The following is a 19,384-nucleotide window of genomic DNA, read 5'->3' on the forward strand; positions in this document are numbered from 1 at the left end:
TCCCTGGGATCAGGATACTTTTACCCTCACTCTGACTCAGGGTCCCTGCAACATAATCATCCTCCTTGCCCAGGAATAATGGTAGAATTGAAATAGATAATATTCAATTCAGAAGAGTCTGTACATTCTAGTCCAATGAAAATCATTAGAAATTCTCAGAGCTCATTGACTGTAGAATTTAGAGATAGAAATTCTTGTCTTCGTTTGTCAGAACATTGTTCTGCAAAAAGCTCTAGATATGGTTCTGAACTACCTAAGCAATTTTCAGCTCCTCCAGTGTAAGCACATAGAGGATTTATTGACATAAGTGTACTATGCATATATTTTTTAAAAGCACTAGATTGGCAAAAATACCCTGGATATTTGAGCGTAGTCTCTTTTACCCAGCCAGACCTCCATAAGATATATGCCAAAAAGAAGCTCCCATCTGCCTGTGTCCATGATGAATGCTTTGGGAACAGTCCAAATAGTAAGGGAGGGATTTAGCCCAATTTCCTTGACTCTAACCCTGTTTATTTATGAGAAGGTTGTGAGAAGATTTGCAGGGAAAGTGAACAAAATATTTCATAATGTGGCTTTTCATTCAAACTTGTGCTTAGAAATAATCATTGCTGTCACCTCTTTACTGTTCAGGGGCAAGGTTGGGGAGACTTCTGCAACCCATGTAGTATAACAAAAAAGAAAAAAAATTGCATTAATTACAATTTGCCAGAAGTTCTGTAGTTTGATAATTTCCTTACAACTCTGTATTTTATCATTATTCTCCTTGTTCAAAAAACTTTACTTTTCGTTAAATAACATCAAACTTATCTTCTTTTCTGTTTTCTCCATGTTTGTGTGTGTGTGTGCATGCATACGTGTTTGTGTGTGGGATAATAATTGCTAATACCTGCAACATTCTCATTCCTCAGAAGCACCCTCAGGGTACATGCCAGTAATTTGCCCATTTGGTAAACAATAAAAACAAGACACAGAAAGTTTCAATAATGTTTACAGGGAAACAAAGCTAATGAGGGGAGAGCCCAAATTCAAAATTAGATGCCTTTGCCTTTAAGATTTTGTGATTAATCACTGTGTCTTTCTGCCCCCTATATATAGAGGAAGAACTCTCGCCATTTGCTGACTGGCATGATGTAGGTCTATGAGTAGACACCCATATGCCACGCTCCACCGTCGTGCATTCTCTGGCCAATATACTGTTTGCATTAGTTTCTGTGCCTTCCGTTTTGTGGACAGAGTCCTTCTAGGTAAGGAAATCATTCTTTTCTACATTAAATGATCACAAAGATGCTGATTTAAACAAAATAGTAAGTAGACCATCAAAGCCCTCTATTTAAATTAGACAGCTATATTCAATATAATATTTCTCTTGCTTTTTTCATCTCAACTTTTAGTTTTCGGGAGCAACCCTTAAAAAGTTCATCTGCATGATTTTTTTTCTACCAGTTTATAATGTCAATTTCCAAACATACAGAAAATTTGAAGGGTTCACACGGTGACCGCCCCTATACTCAGCACCTAGATTCTATAATTTTGCTGGCTTTACTTTTCATCTATATATCCATCTGTCTCTCTCTCCATCAAACAATTAATCTTATTTTTCAAATGCACTTAAAAGTTAATTGCAGATATTTTTACTCTTCACCCCTAAACACTTAGTATATATATCATCAACTAGAGTTCAATATTTAGTGACTTTTTTGTTTAGGTAAATTTTATATAAGGTGAAATGTACAAATCATGTGTATCATTTGATGATTTATTTGATGAGTATGTACATCTGTGTAACTAAAACTTCTTTCAAAATATAGAATGTTATTATGTCAAATTCAACCTAATCTTCACCTCCTAGCCCTCTGCTCACCAAAACTGAGACAATCACCCTTTCAGTTTTTATATCACAGATTAGTTTTATCTGTTTTAGAATTCGTGGCCATTCAAAGGAATCATATAGTACCCAACTCATTTGCATAAGGCTTCTTTTACTCAGCATAATGATTTGAGATATATCCATGTTGTTTTAGTGATTTGTTCCTTTTTATTTCTGGGTAAAATCCCATTTTATGAACATCCCAGTTTATTTATCCATTCTTCTGTTGATGAAGAATGGGCTAGTTTTCGGTTTTGGCTTTTAGCAATAAAGCTGCTATTAATATGCTTGTACAAGTCTTTTTGGTGTATACATGTTTTCATTTCTCTTAGGTAAATATCTAAGAGTAGAATTGATGAATCATGGGGTAGGCATTTGTTTAGTTTCGTAAAAGAACTATTCCACCTTTTCTCAAAGTATGTGCACTGTTTCACATTCTCATCAACAATGTATGAACATTCTTTTGGCTCCACAAGCTTGCCAACAAGAATATCTTTTAAATTTTAGGTTTTCTGTTGTATTTTTAGTGGTATCTCATTGTGGTTTTAATTTTTGTTTTCCTAATAATTAATGACAGTGAACACTTTTTCGTGTGTTAATCAGCCATTTGAATATCTTCCAACCAAACAGTTGTAAACTGTTCAGTATTTTTGCCCAATTTTAAAATCAGATTGATTTTCTTTTTCCTTGCTTGATGTTGAAAATTAAGCAATACTGAAGCCAAAGAAACACTGTATTATTTAATTAGATATAAGGAAAACTAAGCATTATAAAACCATCCTAATTATACTAGGGATGATGGATAAAGGAGGTAAAGGGCCATTAGGTGTGGTCTACAATTGTAAAGAAGAAAAAAAATATGATTTTTATTGCAATTCCTCTAATGCTGATGTGGGGCTATTCTATCTGGAGCAGAACATGATGGAACAAATTAGTCTGAGGCCTGTCAGGCTATCTTTAATTTTCAGTTAAACTCTCGGAAATCTTAAGATGATTGTCTGATTTGATTAATGCTTCTCTGAATCCGTCCTTCAAATCTGTCACTCTGTCTCTATCATTCATTATTTCTTTGTAGAACTCAACTGGTCTTCTCACTAGTTACCCTTCACATTATTTAACAATTCTATAATATCTATGACCAACTGCTAAACTTAACAGTGGAGGATCAACTTGAGAAGGAGCAGAGGGGTGATAAATGCATTCCCCTTATTATCATAAAGCTGGAAAATTATGACCATATGCATGGACTGATCCAGAAGGGCAGAGAATTCCCTTTGTCTCCTTATTACTCACCCATTGTGCTGTTCTAAGTTCCTTTAGTGGTCTAAGGGTGACAGAAGCAATCCATTAGGCTTTTGCTGTAAAATGTTATCTAAAGGCTAAAAGTGGACCTGCAGGACAGATAGAATTCTACACTGAGCCATGGGATTTATGATACAATTCTATAACCAAATAAAAAATATCTGTGACTACATTTATGGGAAGCAATGGTGCCATTCTTTGGCTGGTTTAGGTAATCACAGGTGCACATTCTTTGTCATACTAGAGATATATCCCAGTAGACATTTTAGGATCTGTTTTGAATTTAAAGTGGAAGTTCCAAGACAGATTTGGCAATTCTTTTCAAATTCTCTTTTTTAGAAGAAAGTACACATTGTAGGAAAACACTGGACAAATATAGATTATGGTTCAAAAATAGTACACTATATGTGTATATACAAAAACGTACACTTTTGGTTTTGATATATTACTTTATGCGATACCTTTGAATATGCATTGGGCCCATGTGGAGGGAAACATACAAATAAATTCCATGAATGTGAAAAGGAAGCTTAGCAGTGTGCACACCTGGCACACAAAGAGGGCTGAATATCCAAACTCAATGTTGGATAAATTACACCTCGATAGAATGATTGCAATAGCAATTTTAAATATGCAAATTGATTACTGGGGAAGATCAACTATCTTGCAGTTTTTCAGGGAAAAACATTTCAGCATTTCAGTTGTTTTGATCAAAATTGAGAAATGGTCATTTTTCTTTCCTCATCTGTTCAATCGATATGCCTGCCTCTCCATCATGGTAAATTTTCTACTACCCCCTAAGGCAGGCAATCAACCTGTGCTGTCTGAATTTATTTATTTTTTAATCTTTGTAGGGTAGGAAAGAAATAAAGAGTTTGAAGTATTTTTGTATTCCTCAGAAAGAGGCCATGACATGAACTATTGTTGACGATTAGCCGGAAATACATGCTAATGAAGAGAAAATTCAGCACTCCTCAGGGGAAACAAGTCACTTAGCCTTTCTCCTTGATTCTGTCTCTTTGCCCTCTCTTGGTCTATTGGGCATGAGTATATCAAAGAGAACTTGCAGGTTCATCTCTATTGGGGTGTGACTTGGTCCAACATGGTCTGGCGTCTGATGTGGTCATGTACGTAGTGAGGAAGCTGCTGATGGTTAACGCCCTGTACTTCACCCCTGGCTTGAATGCATGTCTTAGAATGAGTGCGGCAACCTGGTCAAGGTGACTGTCTTCATCAGGAAGAAAATAGTTGAAGTGGACTTCTGCTGGGGTCATTCCAGAGATCTGTGGTGTCCAGTACAGTAGCCACTAGCCACATGTGGCTAGTGAAAATTGAAGAGTGGTTAGTTCAATTTGAGAGGAGATGTAGATTGAGATTTTGAGGACTGTGTATGAAAGAAAGGATGTGGAATATTTCTTTAATAATTTTTAAAATATTGAGTATGTATTGAAATAACATTTTAGATATGTTCCATTAAAATAAAATATATTATTACATTTAATTTTACCTGTTTCCTTTCAGCTTTTATAATGTGGCTACTAGAAAATTTTAAATTTTTGATTACATATGTGGCTTACATTATATTGATGTTAGTACTGTCTTAGAATATAATGTTGTATTAAATAATTTTCCCTTTCACCTAATTAATCAAGCTGTGCCCTCTTCCTGTCCCAATCCTTTTATTAGATGAATCCTGAAAACTGACAGAAAAGATTCAGGGCTTGGATGCATCCCTCTATACTGTGCAGGTATCAAAGTGCATGCTCCACCTGTTTGTTGCCGTTAGTATCTGACACTCGAAGTCCTCCTTTAAGAGAAAGTAGAATATGCTAAAATAGAAATCTTCTGCTCTTAATATTGTATTAAAAGTTAATGAAAATTTAGTGACCAAATGTTTGTGCATGTAAATTATGCATTCTGAAGGAGGCATAGACCCTGGTTCAACAACTTTCCACTAAAGCAGAACTTTTTAACAACTGGCCTCAGTGATAGGTTGTAAATCTATAGCCCTGGAGTGTCCAGGTAGGAGCTGGGGTGATTGACATCCTAGCTCAGTAGCCTCTAGTTATGAACAACATTCAGATGATCGACGGATGGATGGCCCAAAAGCACCCAAATTTGAGGGAAGACCCAGTAATATCTGTAGCCAAAAGACAATTTGAATAGTTTTTCTCCATGATTAAGGAAGTGTTCTACACATGGGCATCTATTCAGGACTCAGGTTCAGGTTGTGCTAGTTGTGAGACTCTAGCAGATTGCAGAGGATTTTAAGTCCCCAATACTCAAAGATCATGGCACCCAACTTCCGGGGATAGGGAAGTGTTGCAAGAACTTTTAGTAGATCTAGGTATCAGTAGCAGCCTCAATCTCTGTCTTCACGTATATGGGATACTTATATATGTTTTTGACATGTGCATTTTCTAGTGACATCTAAGCTTTATTCTAGCCCATTTTATGCTGCTGTAACAGAATACTAGAGACTGCGTACTTTATGAAGAAAATAAATTTATTTGGCTCATGGTTATATAGGCTAGGAAGTCCAGAATTGAGGGGATGCATCTTGTGAGGGCCTTCTTGCTGGATCATAACATGGTGAAAAGCATCATATGGGTGAGAAAGAGGTAGAGAATGCCAAACTTGCTTTTATAACACACTCATTTTTGATATAACCAACACACTCCCTCAGTAATGACATTAATCCATTCATGAGGGCAGAGCCCTTATGACCTAATCACCTCTTAAAGTTCCCACCTCTCAACACCATTGCATTGGGGATTAAGTTTCCAAAACATGAACTTTGGAGGACACATTCAAACCGTAGCACGCTCGTTGTGTGTTGACTGCTCCAACAACGCACGCACATGCTGAGTCCTAGTTTGAAATATTTTATATGAAAAAGTTCAATTTTGTTAAAAATCATTTTGGCCTTAGAAATGCCAACATTACATGTGTCAGTGAAAGACAAGGAGGAGTTATTTAAGCTGAAAACCTAGTGTAAGTCGTTTGTACATGAAAGTCAACTCAAGTTTCTCATTGGAAATTTGAAAAGATTTCATTTTGGACGTATGATACAAATTGAACATTTAATTTTTCCCTAATACTTTGTGTCTTTATAATTATATAATGTTAAGAAAATAGAATACTTTTTTTCCCCAGAGGAAGTTCATAGAAACTCTTAAATCTCTTCGGGTTTCCTCCTTCTTTCTCTCATGAGAAATTATAAAACAATAAAGGAGTCAGTACGTACTAACCTGCACTATATAATGAATTATATGTGGTTCACAAAGTAATTATATATCAACAGTGATTATAAGTGACATACAGGCATAACTATTTAGTAATAATCTATCAACTGGTCCTCCCAGGACTCTGGCCCTAGGAATGGCTGGGAGAGTAGACTTTAGCATCTCTATTGTGGGTAGTTCTTCACCAGCTTTCAATCTCTCTTGTCTGCTATTCTGCTTCATGCTCATGTCTCCTCTCTTTAATCTGGTATTGATTACAAAGAGTCTTTAGACAATATTTTCAAATGTTTTTAAGGAACTTTAAAACTGATAGACTTTTTTTTTTGTCTTTCTGTGCCTGGCTTATTTCACTTAAAATAATGTCCTCCAGTTCCATCCATGTTTCTGCAAATGACAAAATTTCCTTCTTTTTTTCATGGCTAAATAATATTCCATTGTGTACATACACCACATCTTTATCCATTCGTCCCTTGATAAACACTTAAGCTGATTCCACATTTTAGCCATTGTGAATAATGCTGCAATAAACACAGAAGTGCAAATATCTTCTGGTTACATTTTATGTCTTTGCCTCACCCAAGTAGACTTTCTTAATTGATACAAAATACAGAGTCTAGGAATACATGCTATTTGTGAAAATAATAATAAACAAGAATATATACAATAGAACTCAGAGTCCTTCTTTCTAAAACTCTCTCCTGTTGTCTCAGGCAACCTCTCTTTCTCTCTGTCTCTGATAATGATAGAACTTTACTTTACTCAGATTTTATCAACTACAATTTATTGACCAATGGCTATATAACCCCACAGGTGCCGCAAAGATTTGAAACAACTTTTTATAGTAAACATTGCAGGAGGCATTCATGTTTTTCATGGAGTTCTATACTTATTTAAACGGCTTAAAAAAAAAAGCCAAAAAAACTACATTTCACCAATTTCAAGAAAGCATTGGTGGGAGAAACGAATTTTCTGATTGGAGAGTTAGGGATAGAGTTACATTCACTGGAACACTTCAACCAGAAGGTTGGGTCGCTGTATCACAAGGACCAGAAGACTGAGAGAACCTTTCAGATTTCCTTGAGGAGTTGATGAGGGTGGTCACATTACTTTCATTTCTCTCTACTTCCACTGCCACCACAATAGTCCAATCTGGCATCATGTTGGACAGCTACAATATTGACCTATCTAGTCTTGCTTCTGTTCTTTCTCATGTGTCATCTGTTCTTCACAAAAGGAGCCAGTTATAACACCCTGATCTATACAAAGTTAGCTTTTTTGTATTGATCATATCTCAGCTCAAATATCACTTCATCTGAAAATCTTTTCTGACCATCCTACCCTTAACAGCACCCCTATGCAAAAAGCCTCCCAGCCTTCTGTTTACATTTTTATAGCACTTATCACCATCTCTATTTCTTTATTTATCTTGATGTGTGCATTTATGTGCATATTCCCATAAACATAGGGATGCTGTATTTCTTATTTCGTCATTGTATTTGCAACATTAGAACACTTAGTCGCACTGATTGATAGGTAATTCTTACAAAAGAAAAAATTATTCTGACAAAAGAATTACAGAGGGTTACATAAGAACCTAGATTTAAGAACCAATGAGAAAATGATTTTCCATTTCAAGCATATCAGTTGTTATCAAGTAAAAGGATCCAAGTATAACTGAAAATATCTCTTTGGCAACTGTCTATCTCATCTGCCTCTCCCTCTTTTCTATCTCCCAGGGACCAGGGATATTTTTATGTAAGAGCAAAATCTAGCTTGGCAGAGCTTCAGCCAGATCTTTGCTATCCCAAAGGTTTTTTTTTTTTTTTTTTTTTTCTTTTCTTCTTCACTTAGAATAAAAATGTCTATCTAATCAATACCCATGATTTCCAGTAAAATAGCAAGTAGGAAGCAATCTGATTAAACTTCACTCTTCATGGGGCATTTCCTGTTTTTATAGAGAAACTTATTGACACAGATATTTTCCCTAATAGGAAAAATATCTGTAGGGGTATTTTTGAGTATTTCTGACTCCCACATGTCTGAGTCTTGAGTTAGAAGAAAAGGATTTAGGAGCTTGGTATCTTGCATCTGAAATGGCTAAAATCTTGCTTAAAGCATACCAACCTACATTAATTCCTAATGGAAGTATCATGCAAGATTTCACTCTTCCTTTTAAATTAGTCATCCATGCCTCACAAATCTTCCCTTTCTGTAAGTATTACATTGGTAAGTTTGATCTGTAAAACACGTACACTATATTAAATAATTAGTGGCCAGAAGTGACATTGGATATATATTAACATTTTGTTCAAATGCATTATACTTGTGCAATCTTGGTGCATTTGTATCAAAATTCCACTGGCAGAGTTTTGCTTTTGATCTGTGAGCTATTAGAAGCTCTGTTCCTACAGATGAAAGGAGTCAGAAAGTTCTATATCATAACGCAGTGCGATCAGTAATTCACAGAGCAGGTAATTTGCAGTGACTTGCCAAGCCTTTGATTGCACCGGGTTTATGGCTATTAGCAGTTTCCCCTTTCAAATTTGTATGGTTCCATACTTCCTTTTTGACCTCTTTTTCATCATTTATGGTCCAATTTGGTAGTGAAAAAACATAACTGCTTGCTTAGCGCATGGCTGTCATTCAAACGCCAGTGACTTACTGAGCACTTTGACATTTGTGATGATGAAAAAAACATTAAGCAGGTGTACAGAACACTAACCAGGTTCCTGAAACAATGCTTTATGGGATTCACAATGTACCTCTGGGCTATAAAACAATTCAGACTTGATTTTCTCTATCAATTTAATCTCAGTGTTCAAATTGCCATTCAAAGAAGGAGGCACAGTTTTCACTAAAATTGAAGTTAAATAAAATCTGCAATAATAATGTTAATATAGGACCTCATAGGAACAATTGGAAGGGCAGCAATTGCTTGCCACTAAAATAATATGAAAGTAGGGCTCATATATCTACTTTGAAGTCATGCAATTAGGAGTACTACATGATACTGGACTATATAAAATTTAAGCCCTATAAAATGTCCTTAGCAATGAAAACTTACAGCTAAATGGCATGATTCAGCCCCTTAGCTGTCTGAATTGTATGTACACCATGTGAAAGAAACATCATACTATTTTGTGGACATTTTTCTTTGCACATTAAAACTGGTCATCTGTTGTACAGGTGTGCAGCACATCTTGGTGTGGGTTAGTCTGCCCTATGTGCAGTGTGTCTGGGAGATGTGGAAACCTGCAAAATTCAACATAGTCCAGGTCCCCAATTAGTGTTAGGGGAAGCATTCAAAGTCGGTACCACTGAGCTCAGGGAACAAGCGGTCAGTAATTCACCAGTTACCAGAATCCAGTCCTGGTTACTGTTAGATACCGCAGAATCCATTATTCGGGTCCAGAATCCCTTTCAATTTAAAGTGGCAATAATGTTACATGCATGTACAGACTCACACATACTTAACAAAATAAAGGTTGTTGTCAAGATCATTCCTTTCCTGTCATCATTCCAGTAAAAATAGAAAATACTTTTGTCAATAATACAGAACAGACAAACATTGTACTGTGACTTTCTGGATATTTAACATAATCAGGAAATCATTTGAAAAATTCTAAATGCAGACTAGACAATTTTGAATTGTTTTATGTTTGTAAGTGGTGGCTTCTAATAGAGAGCATAAAAGTTGTACCCATTTATATAGCATGCAGAAATTTTTTATTGTCATGGGAACCCCTGGAAAAGTAAGTATAAGCAAAGTGGGAAAACAAGACTGGAGACTCACACTTCTGTGGATAATGAAGACCATCTATGCAGAATAACAACATGTGAAGGTCAAAAGGAGATAAGAACTATCTATCCATAAATAGTAACTTACGTATATGGAGCTTTTTGGCACAGAAGATTGTATATGTCCTTTTCAGCTACAGTTGGGCACATGGAAACCCTGAGCATTACTTGCATCTTTGAATACAAAATGTACATAGCCATAGTATTTCCTGCTTGGCTAGTAAAATACAATGACATTGGCAGCTTCACTTGCCCTTATCATCTTGCTATTTTATTGTAACATTTTCATCTTCTTTCTGCACGTACCCATTTCATATTCAATACACTGACCATGAGCACTTACCATATGCTTTCCCCCCTGCCAAATGTGTTAGGCAGAGAACAGTGACATGAATGAGACTAAGACAGGAAGTTCAATTTAAAAACAAGGCAATGGTGATGCTTTATGAGTTTTACAGAGATGGCAAGAAATTTTATATCTGCTGTGTCCCTCAGGCTGGTTGTAATTTCAGTGTAGAGTGGAACTGTTCCTGAGAAATTATTGATCTTGACTTTTACTAGGCCTGCAGTAAAGCAAAGGTAACAAATAATGTCATGCTTGAAGTTGGTGAAAAAATATTTGCAGTCATGGTTGTAAGTTGGGACCAAACTTGGAAGCACTGAACCCAAACCCAAAAGCACCCCGACTTCTTTCAGTCTCACATAATGATTTCATTTGTTTAGTTTTACTGATGAGGTTTTAAGGTTAGTTAACTAGTACTTCCTGATAACCTGTCTTGATATTTTATCAGGTCTTACCTCAAAACACATGCTTGTTTTGTGTACATCTGGTGACAACTACTTAAATGCATCATTCCTTATTTATTGCAAACTTTGCCTGTGCTTTCATCTTTTCAAAGATTTTTGCATGATCGTTTGGTGTAGGTTATTTAGAAAAATGAATGAATTGATGAGGTATAACTTTGTAGGAAAAAATACAAGTATCTCATAAAAAAAAGTGCAAATATAAACCAAACAAAGGAAACTAGACAGAAACAGTTTACTTATATGTACAAACTATCACATTGTAATTCTTTTTTTAAAAGTTCATTCCACTTTGGCTGCAATTATATATTTGCATTATAATGTGAGATCTGAATGAATTCTTTCCAAAAGTGGAAATAGCAAGGAAAATCGTTTCAGTTTATGAAATTACACTTAGCAGGTTTATTTGTTCTCTCTCAACTTGAAACCCACAAGTTTTTATTAACGCTATGGTTCATATTTCAAATAGCAAGAAATCTTCAGGTCTCTCCCTTTTCTTCCCACCTCAAAATAAATCTACAAAGCACCTGGATTTAGAAGAACACCACGGATATATTGCCCATTAACTCAGAAAACTAGCGAACACTTCCATAATAAAAATAAATAGTGTGTACTGTAATCGATGAGGAGGCAACATCCCACATTGTTTATTGATTCATAAGGTTAAGATTAAAGTGGGATTCTTGCCTATGTTTATCAACAGTTTTTTTTTTTTTTTTTTAAAGCAGTAAGTGAACCTGGAATCTCACAAACCAATCAATAAAGTTTAAAAGCTTCAGTGAATCTAACCCATAACAGGTCCTTGTTTGGAGAACACGCTCAAGAAACACATGTGCCTTTAAGAGGTCTTGAAAGACTTTACACCCATGGACCATTACCATTTCCAAACACCCTGCAGCATTACCAGCCCAACATATGCTGACTGTATATCACCGTGACCCTCTCACTAAAGCTCTTTTGACTGGAGTGCTTTTAATACCCACTTTCTCAGCTGAGCTCAGGAGTGATTTGTTTTACATGCCACATTAATCCTTTCCACATTTTCTGGATGAAGCAACCACAATTCCACTTGTGAGGTGTTTCTAAAACACAGTTATAGGAATAAAGCAGCAGGGTCCCAGACTTGACAACTTCCCTCTAGGCAGCTGACAAAGTGGGCTATCGGTGCCTCGGTTTAACTCTTCAAACAAGCAATTGTGCCCAGCCACTAGGGTGGGCCAGCCTTCTAGGCCAGTAGGAGGCCCCATTTATTGAAGGCAATTTACTCTCAATTAAAACGCTGTAGGAATCTTCATAGACCTAATGCCTTATTGATGCTAATGCATATTAGTAAAATTATAATCAAGAATAAATGGGAAAGAGCAGTAGGCCCAAAAATATATAAAACACACCTCAGTAAAACCAAAGAAAGTTCCTACATCACACCTTCATAATAGTAGGAAAAGAGCTTTTTCTTCCTTAATAAATGGGCAATTAGTGTTCAAAGCATAGGCTTTTATTATGTGGTAATTTTACAGTTTTAACTTTAAAGGTAACTTCCTCACCTCCCAAATATATTCCAAGGCCAAGAAATTTCTGTTGCATGCATTTATGAACTTTTCTACATTTCTAACATTCATTGAATATAAGTAATGTAGGTTTTCAGAATTTCAAGTTGTCAACAAGGCTAACTGATTGAACCAACCATTTGTGTAAAAAAATGTTTTTACATGTCAGCACTCAGCTGATTTTATTAATTTGTTGGTATTATGCTCCCAATTTTATGTGTTAAAATCTAACTGTACAAGCAACCTGAGGTCTGAAATTATGCCTTTATCCAATCTGAATTTATTGTTCTTCCCTCATAAATTTTATTTGAAGCTTCAATGGTCTGAAGAAAGCAATAAATCAGAGTGAGGTGAGTTTTACAATAGTTTAGATTGAGTTCCTTATTTTTGCTTGAAATTAATCCAATCCATTCCTCCTGGTGTCATCATCATGTGGCTAATAGTATGTCTCAAAGCAAGAGATCACTTGAGCCAAAGAGACTTTTTTCTTCTAAAGCACAGGGTATCAGTTCCGTATGCTCAGGTGATAAATCATTTACATAAATTATGTGGGAATTGATGTGATGTTTATAAAATATTTAGAGATCTATAAATGAAACAAATACTCTCCTATTTATCTCAGGTTGTCTTCTTAAGGTACTCAAGAATATGATTCTAGTTAATTTTCTGAAGAAGCGTTTTGGAGGGCTGATATACTGCAATTACATTACCACTGTTCAAATCCTAGTTGCTAGACTGTACATGGAATACCATAATGGTCATTAAATATTTGCAAAATGGATGATAGATTCAAACATATCTCTTCACATTCTAAACAATGGTCTAGTTATAAAACTAAAACAACAGCCACCAGCATTCATTTTAGCACTAGAATGCTTGCAAAAAATGTTGGTTATTTCACTCAATTATTTAAATTCTTAGTGTGCTTTAAAATTAAAAAAAAAAACTGATCAAGTAAAGAAAAAAGGACTGATTATAATCTCTCGCCACACACAGAGACACACACATATTCCATGGTTACCAGAGACTCTGCTGTAAAAAATTAATGTCTACTCAAATGTAGGTAGCAGAATCAATACTTAATGGATCATTTGCAGAGTTAGGCCATGTCATACATATATTTAAGATAAATTGTTTTAATTTTTATATTATATAAATATTTAGAACTTCAAAAAGTTGTGTTTAAGTGAATTTGTCAGATGGAGAACTATAAATCCATTTAATTTATCTATGTTTTCAAATTGATTTATAAAAATTAATTTTAGTTTTTGGAGCTCTTGTCTGCATATCTAGAATTACCTCAAATGAGAGGATGCTTTTAAGAAAAAGCATGCTTAAGTATAAAGTGGACCATTGCCTTAAACTTTATTTTAAATATTCTGTTTTCAGTATCGTTAAAGAAAACTTTCTAGATTCTTTCTTTAAATTTATGTTTCTTTAACAGGATCTAGAATTCTTTGGCCAGCTTAGAATTGTAAAAACACTGTTTTTTTACTCTGCTTGGACATTTGCTCAGCTGAGTTTGGGTTCAGATTCTGTTTTATCCACTAAAATTGCCCATTCCACTCTTGCCATTGGGCATTTTTTCAATCTTAACAAAACCAAGTCCATATTATAGGCCTGCTGGCCAACATTCCCGGTAAATGAACGGTTTTAAAGAGAAATGGTGCTATTTTTCAAAAGCCTGACATTTAAAAAATACAAGTCCAGCATGGAAGCCTTCAATATTTTTTCCATGCCTATATGCTGCAAGAAGCAAATAGTTACACAAATGAATACATCTGGGATTATTTTCAAGCTGTTATTCCCCACCAGGGAAAATATTGAGAAATAAGGCTCAGTGTTTGTGCTGGAACTACAAAGAGGCCGTCTTGATGCTTTTCCAGATCGTTTAATGATTTTCTTCATATTGTGTGGTGGCTTTACTGCCCTCTTTCGTGGGCCTTCCCATTCACTGTTGGTAACCATTTAGGTTGGGTGTATTCCAATTTCCAAATCTGTTTTGTGGCATTTATAGCTTGCAGCTAATAAGGCCATTCAGTATTTTTAAAATATGAATATTAAAAAATATATTTTACCGTGGAGATCTGGAGGAAATGATTCAAAATTCAAAAATAACCTTACTAAAGAATGGAGTACCCTGGTGTCTTTAAATTACTAAGAGAAGGTGATTGTGGTTGAGAGGTGGCAATTTGATTCTAGAGCCCAGGAGGGGCAGTATTAGGCATGTGCATGTATGTGTGCATATTATATGCATATGTATATATACATTATACATGTAAGCATGTATGTGTGTGAGTGTGCATATGTATATGTGTACACATGCACAGATATAAAATTATATACATAATTAAATAAGTACGAAAAGAATGATTATCCATATATTTTTCTTTGCACTCTCTGACTTTACAACACAAAACCTCCAAAACTGTGCATGTGTATCCTGATGTTATTTTTATTATCAGCTTGGATTTTAGAGTTTTTGAAGTTTTAGAGTTTTTGCCTTCCTGTAACTTTATGTAAAATAAATATTCAGAACTACCTCTAAATGAAGCCATTAAAAAGTAAATTTTATTAAGGCAGTCTTTTTACTAAACATGTATTCAAGGAGACTGCATTAAAAATGGTTTTATAGCTCACTTTTAATTAAATTCAAATTAAATATTTAACATTAGATATTTAACACTTAACAAATTTAAATTAGATATTTCCTAACTTTAAATATATTAATATTAGATTCAGTTCATAATTTACTTTGATTTCTTATATTTAAAATGTACCTTATCAAACTATGAGTTTTTATTTTTTTTCCTTTAATCGAATTAAAAAGGATTAGAGATTTTAATTATGGCCAAAGTCTGAAATAAGATAAAATCTTTTGAACACATAATTGATTTTCTTTTTTAAAGTTACCTTCAAGAATTTCGGATTCAATGTCATAATATCTTATGAGAACAAAATTTCTTTTTTACTAGCATTTTATTGATACGTAATAACCGTACATATTTGTGAGGTACATGTGATATTTTGATCCATGCATACAATGCATAATGATAAAATCAGGGTAATCAAGATACCCATCGCCTCAAACATTTATCATTTCTTTTGTTGGAAACATTTCAAATGGCTAGAAGAGAAAATTTGAAATTTAGAACAAAGTTTCTTACAAGAGAATTTAAGCTCTAATTGTGTAAGAGTGCACAAATCGTGCATAAGGGGGGAGATGGATTGGTTAACACTGATGTAGCTCCTCTATTTCCACATTCAGAGTTCTGGGAAAGAAAAAATTCTCAACTATATCCACAGAAGTGAGAATGAAAAACCTTGTCCTTGAGAACTATTTTTATTTTATCGAATGAGAAAACAATATGAATTTTAGGATATGGGCATCAATGAAAATGTTTGTAAGTTCATAGGTCTACAGAGAGATAAACTAATTTCTTTGAAAATAATTTGGGGGCTCACCTACTTAGTAACATTGCCTGAATTAATGCTGTGATTTGTGCAAATAGATAAAATTTGAGCTTTTGGATACTTACTAATATTAAAAAGAATGACATCAAACGTATAAGTATTCATATATCTTAACTTTTATTTGCCTTATTGCAAAAACAGCATGCTTAATCTCACCAGTCAAGCCACCCTTCATGTTAAGAATGTGTTTATGTGTTTGTGTGGACATCCAAACTAAAAACTTAGGTAGTTTTAAATTATCAATAGTAATATACTCTTATTTTTCTGATTTTAAGAATAATAAATGCTCATTAGAAAGCATTTATCAATATGAGAGCAGAACTTCAGGGGATTCCTTTAATCCCACCCTCCAAATATGACAAAATTATATATATATATATGTTAACAGGTTCATACATACTATATTTAATTTTTCATGTATATATACACTAACGGTACAGACCAATAGTTCATGTTATTAATATGTAAATAATATTCCTATTAATTTACAAGAACTGAATCAAATTTTAAGTCCTGTCCTGCAATTTGTTACTTTTACTTAATAATTCATGGACCACTTCTGCCAATACAGAGAGATATGCTCCAACATTTTTAATATTGCACTGTATTCTTTTAATAAATAAACTCACCATAATTTATTTAACCAATTCCCATTAGTAAAAAAATTAGGTATTTTTTCCAAATTTAAATATTAGAAACAATTCTTCAATGAGCATTCCCTCATAAACAGTTTTGTTCACTTGGACTTACATAACTATGTGTAATTTTTGAAAAATACCATCATTGGCTCAATGTGTATGCACATTACTCAATTCATGGATGCCACCAAATACATTCCAAAAGAACTGAAATAATTTGCATTGCAACAAAATTGTCAGAGGATGTCTGTTTTATACAAACATAGGTATTATCACAACCTCTCTCATTTTTCTTTTTTTTTAATTTTAAAATAATGCAAATAGTACAAACTCATATAAAAAAACCTTCTAGCAACAGGAACTGTATGAAACAAAATTACAAGACAATTTTCTCTGTCCTTCTCTCTGCTCCCCCCTCCCCACACTCATGCATTGATCTCACTCCCCTCCCCATTATGCATTCTGTGCATTTCCAGAAATTCTGTTTTTTCATCTTTCTTAATATAAATACTACTTGTTAGCCATAAATAGAATCTTATTCTGTAACATCTTCCTCTTTACTTGCAAATGCATCATGTTATTTTTAATGGCTGCATATTATTATATAGTACATATGATGACTTATTTAATCATCCTATTGAACGATATTTAGGTCACTTTTAGGTTTTACCTATTACAATAGTCACTCCATATTACCCCCATACAGAAATCTTTGCCACCTGTGTATCGGTAAAGAATAGATATTTAGAACTGGAATTAGAGGGTCAAAAAATATACACAATTGAAGTTTTGATAAGTACTGCCAAATTGCCTTGTTAATCATTTAACAATATTTCCCAGCCATAGTGCCACAATATTTCATGGTTTTTACTCATAATTTCATTATATTGCTGATATTAAGAATATGATCATATGCTTTGAGGTCATCAGATGTCTTTGACTCTGAAACACCAGTTCAGAAAATTTGCAAATTTTATTTGGTGTTGTTCTTTTCTTACTTTATGATTTATAGAACATTTTCCCATATTATAATTATTGATGATTTGGCTAATCATATTTTTGTCTTTCAAACTTAAGGGTTTCTTAAAAATTTTTGCTTATATTATTTACATTTTAAAATTAAATTTTTCCTTTGTGGCTTTTGAGTTTTGTAACATGCTTAGAAAAGCTTTCCTACCTCAAAGATGAAAAATATTTACAACTGATTTCTGACTGTACATTCACTGTTTTTTACATGTCTAACACTTTGAAGTCCATTGAGATTTATTTTGGAGGAAGTGAAGTACTTGCCTAGATTTATTTGCCAAGTTTATTTATTTTTTCCAAAAGCAAACCACTTGGCCCAATACCACTGGATGAATGAGCTACACTACTTAGAAATGCCAACTTATATATTATATATATGTGTATGCGTTTATATATATATATAAATTTCCCATGTATGCTTGTATCCATTTTTAGATTATTTTGTGCCATTGATATGTTTACTTCTGCATTGATATCAAATGTTTCCAATCATTTTAACTTTATAATACAATTTAATGTTATATAGGATTAGGTCATATTCATTGCTTATATTTCAGATATTTTTCTTAGCATTACTCATGTTTGATTTGAGAACAAACAGAGACAAATATCTGCTTTCATTGCAATGCATTGAGTTTTCACATTAATTTAGGAAGGATTGGTATTTTAAAATACTGTATTAAAATATGCTATCCAGGGGTATGGTATATATCTCCATTCAAGATTTCTTTACTATCCCTCAGTAGAGTTTTGAAATCATATTCATGTGGGTATTAACTGTTTTTTTAAAGTTTACATATAGGTATGTTAAGTTTTTATTGATTCTACAAATGGAATATATGTTTTTATGTGGTTCCTGTTGTTAGAGGAAAATAATTTATTTTGCAGTGGCCACCTTATTGAAATTTGTTCTAATTTTTTTAAAATTTTGAATAATCTGTAAAGAATGCCAAGATCCATTTTCTTTTTCTTTTGTTGGAGATACTGCTTTAATTTTATTTTTTTTCATTTTTATTTTATTTTATTTTGTTTTTTAATTTGGGAATATTATGAGGTTACAAATGCTTTGGTTACATATACTGCCTTTGCATTTCCCAAGTCAGAGCTACAAGCATGCCCAACCCCCAGACACTGTGCACCTTACCCATTAGGTGTCAATTTACCCATCCCTTTTTTCCCCCTCCCACCTGCCTGATGCCCTATGAAGGTTACTTTGATATGTGCACATAATGTTGATCAGTTAGTAACAATTTAATGGTGAGTACATGTGGTGCTTGTTTTTCCATTCTTGTGATACTTTACTTCAAAAAATGGGCTCCAGCTCCATCAAAGATAGCACAAGGGATATTAGTTCATTATTTTTTTTTATGCTTTAGTAGTACTCCATGGCATACATATACAGCATTTTATTAATCCAGTCATGTATTGATGGACACTTGGGTTGTTTCCACATCTTTGTAATTGTAAAGTTTGCTGCTATGAACATTCGAGTGCAGATGTCTTTTTTATAGAATGTCTTTTTTTCCTTTGGGTAAATACCCATTAGTGGAATTGCTGGATCAAATGGTAGTTCTACTTTGAGTTCTTTGAGGTATCTCCACATTAATTTCCATAGAGGTTGTAATATTTTGCAGTCCCATCAGCAGTGTAAGAGTGTTCCTATCTCTCCGCATCCACACC

The sequence above is a fragment of the Eulemur rufifrons genome, chromosome 29 (genome assembly GCF_041146395.1).
Source record: "Eulemur rufifrons isolate Redbay chromosome 29, OSU_ERuf_1, whole genome shotgun sequence".
Taxonomy (NCBI): domain Eukaryota; kingdom Metazoa; phylum Chordata; class Mammalia; order Primates; family Lemuridae; genus Eulemur; species Eulemur rufifrons.